This window comes from Oreochromis niloticus, unplaced genomic scaffold (genome assembly GCF_001858045.2).
Source record: "Oreochromis niloticus isolate F11D_XX unplaced genomic scaffold, O_niloticus_UMD_NMBU tig00001116_pilon, whole genome shotgun sequence".
Taxonomy (NCBI): Eukaryota; Metazoa; Chordata; class Actinopteri; order Cichliformes; family Cichlidae; genus Oreochromis; species Oreochromis niloticus.
The window spans coordinates 29,713-36,651 of record NW_020327313.1 but is presented as its reverse complement, the minus strand read 5'-3'; the positions used below and the strand labels follow the sequence as shown (position 1 = coordinate 36,651).

The 6,939-nt window shown below is 41.4% G+C and overlaps 1 long non-coding RNA gene across 1 annotated transcript; it reads right to left on the bottom strand.

Moving 5' to 3' along the window:
* Positions 1-4,783: 4,783 nt before the first annotated feature.
* Positions 4,784-6,034, bottom strand: LOC112844740 (uncharacterized). The gene is made up of 2 exons (XR_003217485.1): positions 5,585-6,034; positions 4,784-5,260 (listed from the first exon to the last, which is right to left on the bottom strand). It is a non-coding gene; the product is annotated as an uncharacterized LOC112844740 (long non-coding RNA).
* Between the last annotated feature and the right edge of the window lie 905 nt (positions 6,035-6,939).

Sequence of the window (6,939 nt, the reverse complement as noted above, 5' to 3'; positions counted from 1 at the left end):
TCTCTCTGTCAGAACATGGTATGTCATGTTTAGGTGGAAACTAGCGAGCTAACTTCCTGTTAACTTGTAACTCCATTAAATTTAATAACTTCTGTTTTCATGGATGCCTGGATGTTAAACTTAATTGTTACACCTGGTAAAGCAGCAACACTGATCATTTTATTAAAGATTAAAGAATTTAGACCATTTTTAACTCTCCGTGTTCGTTTGATTTGGGACCTGAGGCGGACGGAGTTTTGGACCCAGATTACTCCGCGAAGCTCCTCACTACGGCAGCCGTAATGCTGTGACAATCCATCAAAACATTTTTTTAACAGATTTCTGCACGCCAAAATCGGTTCGAGGTCAGTAAGCACAACCAGAATTGACTATGTGCACGTTAGCATATGCTACTTCCGGTGCGGAAACTCCTGTGTGGAGCTTTGTTTCCGGTGTCCTATTCACGCCTTGTTTACGGTCCAAAACAAGTTAAGCAAATGAATGAATCAAGCGGCGATTTACATTTCTATAGATGTCTTGGGCATTTACCCAATATATCTGTAAATGATGTTCATCGACTTGTCGATATTTTTCCCCCGCGCCTCAGAGCAAAAGAGAAAAGGGATTCAAATGTTATATTTCTCAGCTGTCCCTCGTTTATCGCGGGTGTTATGTTCTAAAAATAACCAGCGACAGGTGAAATCAAGTAGCCAATTTTATTTTTTGACACGTGGATATCGTGGACATACAGTACTGCACTTCAGAGTCACACTGCTAGCGATCGATGCAGCGATTCTGTACTGTACAGGAGAGACGTCACGGAGGAGATCGTCTGCAGCGATCAGGACGCAGGACACAATGTGATGTAAAAAAAAAAAAAAGCATGCAAACTTGCACTAAAAAATCTGCGAAACAGCGAGGTGAAAGGTGAACTGCGTTATAGCGAGGGACCACTGTAATTTTGAAGGTAAGTCAGAATGTTGGGTAGATAGCTTGGACTGGGAGGACTGTAAGGTGCTAGTTCAAGTTTGCAGCTACCACTCCACGGAGTGTCGGCCAGAACACTGCTCAAGGCCAGGATGAATGTTCAGAAGGGAGACAATGAAGACACCGAGGATAGTTTAGACTCTTGTATTGACTTCACACAGTTGAAGGTAACAGAGGAGCAGGTATTGCATACAGGTTTAGATGCGTGGGCATGTGTATGCGTATGTGTGTGTGTGTGTGTGTGTGTGTGTGTGTGTGTGTGTGTGTGTGTGTGTGGTCTGTTGCTCATTAACGCACACTTCTCACGGAATGACCAATTCTCAGCTGGTAATCTGGAGTAGAAAAGCACAGGTGCCTTGCCCACATTTCTCCCTGCTCATAGTCTCTCATACAAAGCGGTGGGGTGACCTCTACTGGCCACTCTAAAAACTACAGGTGAACTAACAACTGAACAGAATAAAACCATAACTACGGGGCCTTTTGTACACACAACATACCCTTTGTAAATACTAATGTATAGAAACCCTTTCCAGCAATCGTTCATTTTTTTGTGTGCCTTTTTTTCGTAGTTTGTTAACATGCTGTGTAGGTGTGTACTTGACTAGCTGATATCGACATAATGGGTAAACATCTGGTTTGACTATTGTTCACCTGTAGTTTGAATGCTGAACATTTGCCTGTTTAAATCATAAGACCAGTCACTATACAGAGATGTGCTTCTGAATGGGGACGATGTGTCTTCTGATTCTGTAATGCAGTTCTGCTTGTGTTGAGTGATGTAAACAACTGATCGATCTAAACTCTTTAAACGTCAAAATTGATCATTAGATTTTTTATGACACAACAGTGGTGAGTGTTCCCACCTTCTCCTCTTTCCGTTTTCGAGTTTTGGACATGATTTTGGAGTATATCTTCGCAGTAGCGATTGACCGCAAAGTAAAGCTACCGGAAATGTACAACCCCACATCTGGCCTCAAACCAGGAAGTTAGCATTTTCTCATGCACAGGGTCAATTCATACATAAGGCACACTCTCGATTTTTGAGAAAATTAAAGGATTTTAAGTGTGCCTTATAGTGTGGAAAATACATTATACATAAGAAATGAATATATCGTGATATATATCGTTACTGCACGTGCTTCAAATTATATCGTGATATGGATTTTAGGCCATATCGCTCAGGCCTACATGATTCCAAACGTTTTTTACAAATAAATAACTGCAAAGTGGGGTGTGCGTAATTATTCAGCCCCCTGAGTCAATACTTTGTAGAACCACCTTTTGCTGCAGTTACAGCTGCCAGTCTTTTAGGGTATGTCTCTACCAGCTTTGCACATCTACAGACTGAAATTCTTGCCCATTCTTCTTTGCAAAACAGCTCCAGCTCAGTCAGATTAGATGGACAGCGTTTGTGAACAGCAGTTGTCAGATATTGCCACAGATTCTCAATTGGATTTAGACACCAGACAGGTCAGGGATAAAGTTATTGAGAAATTTAAAGCAGGCTTAGGCTACAAAAAGATTTCCCAAGCCTTGAACATCCCACGGAGCACTGTTCAAGCGATCATTCAGAAATGGAAGGAGTATGGCACAACTGTAAACCTACCAAGACAAGGCCATCCACCTAAACTCACAGGCCGAACAAGGAGAGCGCTGATCAGAAATGCAGCCAAGAGGCCCATGGTGACTGTGGACGAGCTGCAGAGATCTACAGCTCAGGTGGGGGAATCTGTCCATAGGACAACTATTAGTCGTGCACTGCACAAAGTTGGCCTTTATGGAAGAGTGGCAAGAAGAAAGCCATTGTTAACAGAAAACCATAAGAAGTCCCGTTTGCAGTTTGCCACAAGCCATGTGGGGGTGTTAAGGTTCATTTTAAGGAGAGAGAGATGGAGGAGATCGGAATAACACACTGACCCTGTCAAGTGGAGTCAAACGAAAATTTTAATGAAACACGCAGCGTGGGAAGATGTACACAGCAACATCAGCTGTAGATCTCCGCTCAAAAATACACAAGACAATCGTCTTATAGCATCGGGGTTTAACGCCCCCTCTTGCGTTCACAAATACAATACATGGATACGTCAACTCAAAACCACAAATGTTCTATTTGACAACTTGTGACACAATTAAAGGACACTGGCTTCCATCTTCTCCGTTTCCCGCAAGCCACCTCAGCTCTCACATCCTGCACCTGCTTCTTCATCAAACAGTCACGTACACACAGAAACACAGTCACTGGAAGCAAATGAACCTCTCTAACTGTATGTGTGTGTATGTGCTAACCCTATTTTAACCTCTTTGCTTATGCAACCAGTGTGTAATAATCTTGACTTATATGTAAAATGTATTAAACAACTGTTTCAATCAAGAACCTCTACTAAAAGCTTAATCAAAGATATAAATGCATAAAAGATAATACAAAATAACCTGCTCAAAATAACTTACACTCAGACTCTGCTTTCGGTTTCACTTCTGCAAAAGCATGCCCTGCAAACATGCAGTTTCCTGTCTCACTTTGGCACAGAGTATACTTCCTGTCACCATGCAGTCTGCATATAAACATTTAAGATTATAAAAGCATTCAAAAGCATTTTGGGTTATAGATTCAACTCCACAGTTTAAAGTGGTTCTTACTGGACCTGTACTAAAGACTAATTAATTGGGTGCCAATATGTTTAAACCTATGAATACAATATCAATACTTCAATGAATGCGTCAATGCAAATGCTTGTTATATGATTATGATGCAACAGTAATAACAAAATAATAAAAATCGAATACATAAAAATGAAATAATAAATGGAAATAATACAAATAACAGAAAAATAATACTTCCTTCCTTACAGGGGACACAGCAAACATGTGGAAGAAGGTGCTCTGGTCAGATGAGACCAAAATGGAACTTTTTGGCCAAAATGCAAAACGCTATGTGTGGCGGAAAACTACCACTGCACATCACTCTGAACACACCATCCCCACTGTCAGATATGGTGGTGGCAGCATCATGCTCTGGGGGTGCTTCTCTTCAGCAGGGACAGGGAAGCTGGTCAGAGTTGATGGGAAGATGGATGGAGCCAAATACAGGGCAATCTTGGAAGAAAACCTCTTGGAGTCTGCAAAAGACTTGAGACTGGGGCGGAGGTTCACCTTCCAGCAGGACAACGACCCTAAACATAAAGCCAGGGCAACAATGGAATGGTTTAAAACAAAACATATCCATGTGTTAGAATGGCCCAGTCAAAGTCCAGATCTAAATCCAATCGAGAATCTGTGGCAAGATCTGAAAACTGCTGTTCACAAACACTGTCCATCTAATCTGACTGAGCTGGAGCTGTTTTGCAAAGAAGAATGTGCAAGGATTTCAGTCTGTAGATGTGCAAAGCTGGTAGAGACATACCCTAAAAGACTGGCAGCTGTAATTGTGACAAAATGTGGAAAAGTTCAAAAGTTGACTTTTGCAAGCCACTGTATTTGACTGAGTTTCAATTATTTACAGACGACCAAAACCAGGACAGAGAAAAAAGGACAAAACTGACTCAGTAAAACGACAGAAAATAAGATCCCATGTAAATCTGTATTATGTAGAAGTTCAGCCCAGCAACCAGTTCAGTTCAACACAAGTTTAAATGATTCTATCTGAACTCTGTGGAGCCTGATCTCAAGCTTTGTGAGTCTGACACTGAAACCAGAGGATCTTTCTGTCTCTTCAGATTCACTGTGATGGGAGTGATTTCAGCCCTGAGTGATCACGCTGATGTTTGAACAGAGCAGACAATGAGGTGAATGTTTGGGCACATTGGTAACAGTGAAACAGTTTATTAGTAACGTGGGATCGTTTGTGTGTGGAGTATGAACTGAGATTCCTGAAGCTCTTGTCACATTGGTCACAGCTGTAGTTTCCTTCCATGTGTGCACGTTCATGCTTGTTTTGACTACTTGAACATGAGAAGCTTTTGTCACAGTGTCTGCACTTGTATGGTTTCTCTCCTGTGTGGACTCGTTTGTGTGTTTTAAGCCCCCATGCAGAGTTGAAGGATGACCCACACTGATCACAAACGTGCTTTTTAACCCCACTGTGAATCAGTTCATGTTGTTTTAATTCACATGATCTGGTGAAGCTTCTCCCACATTCTTTGCAGTATTTCAGTTTGTCTCCAGTGTGTCTACGTTGATGTGTTTTTAGGGTAATTTGCCAACTGAAAGTTTTTCCACAGAGGTCACAACGAAAGTCTTTCCCACCACCACAGTGATGACAGGGTTGAGAACTGGATCCATCTGTGTCGCTCTGCTTCTAAACAAAGACACAAAGACAGTGTAAGTCAGTCCTTCAACATTGTATCCTGAACGTCGCCTGAAATAAAGAGCATCTCTGCAGACGTCCAATTACATTTGACTGTTTCAGTTAACACACTCAGTTTACTGCGCTGCAATAACTACAATACTACCACAATAATACTACAGTAATACTAAAATCATAACTGACATGAAAATCTGAATAATCACTCAGAGCTGCTTTTCCATGCACTAGAATTGCTAACATGCTAACACAGTTTAATGAGCAGAGTTGTTCCAAACAGTCAGGCTAAAATGACAAGATAACAATATAAATACATACCTCACAGTAACTGCACTTGTAGAGTCTCTTTCTGGTGTGAATCTGTTGGTGTTGTCTCAGGTTAAGTGGAGATTTAAAGGTTTTCTCACACAGGTCACATTTATAAGGTCGTCCCTCAGTGTGGGTAAACGTGTGTTGTTGTAACTGTGCGTCTGTAGCAAAGTATTTGTCACATTGTTCACAGCAGTACACATCATGTCTGGTGTGAATGCGTAGGTGTGTATTTCGGGTTCCTCTCTGGCTGAAAGTTTTTCCACAAATGTCACAGCTGTACGCTTTAACTCCACTGTGGATGAGTTGGTGTTGTTTTAGGTAACCCTTCCAGGAAAAAGTCTTTCCACACAAGTCACAGCTGAACGGTCTCTCTCCAGTGTGGATGACCTGATGCCGTTTTAGTTCAGCCTTCCCAGTAAATTCCTTCCCACACTCATCACAGGTGTATGTTTTCTCTCTCTTTCTTCTGTGAGGTTTGTCGGCCTCCTGAGAGCGCTGACTTCTTGCTCCATGTTGGTCCTGCAGTGACAGAGATACAAACAGAGGCAGTGAGTGAAATGCAGTCGTGGAACAAACTGAACCTTCAAACTCCCTCCATTAACACTAGTTTTAAACTTGAAGGTGGAGTGTGGCACCAAACACCTTAACGGTCTCTTATCCCCACCTGCTGGTAGTTCTAACACATTACATCCAACCTGGTGTTAAAAATAATTCATGACTGTTTAAACACTAAAATCATGCCCATCCCTCCTGATTGTACACACACACACACACACACAAAGTTATATTATTTTATAATTTATATCATATTGTTGTTTCCTATTACATATTTCTATAATTTTTATAGACTTATATATAATCTTTTACTGATAATAAATGTTTGTGTATTTGTTTATTCAAAAGGAACCCCATTAGCTACCACAACAGATGTTGCTCGTCTTCCTTCAAATTGACTATGTGCACATTAGCATATGCTACTTCCGGTGCGGAAACTCCTGTGTGGAGCTTTGTTTCCGGTGTCCTATTCGCGCCTTGTTTACGGTCCAAAACAAGTTAAGCAAATGAATGAATCAAGCGGCGATTTACATTTCTATAGATGTCTTGGGCATTTACTCAATATATGTGTAAATGATGTTCATCGACTTGTCGATATTTTTCCTCCGCGCCTCAGAGCAAAAGAGAAAAGGGATTCAAATGTTATATTTCTCAGCTGTCCCTCGTTTATCGCGGGTGTTATGTTCTAAAAATAACCAGCGACAGGTGAAATCAAGTAGCCAGTTTTATTTTTTGACGCGTGGACATCGTGGACATCCAGTACTGCACTTCAGAGTCACACTGCTAGCGATCGATGCAGCGATTCT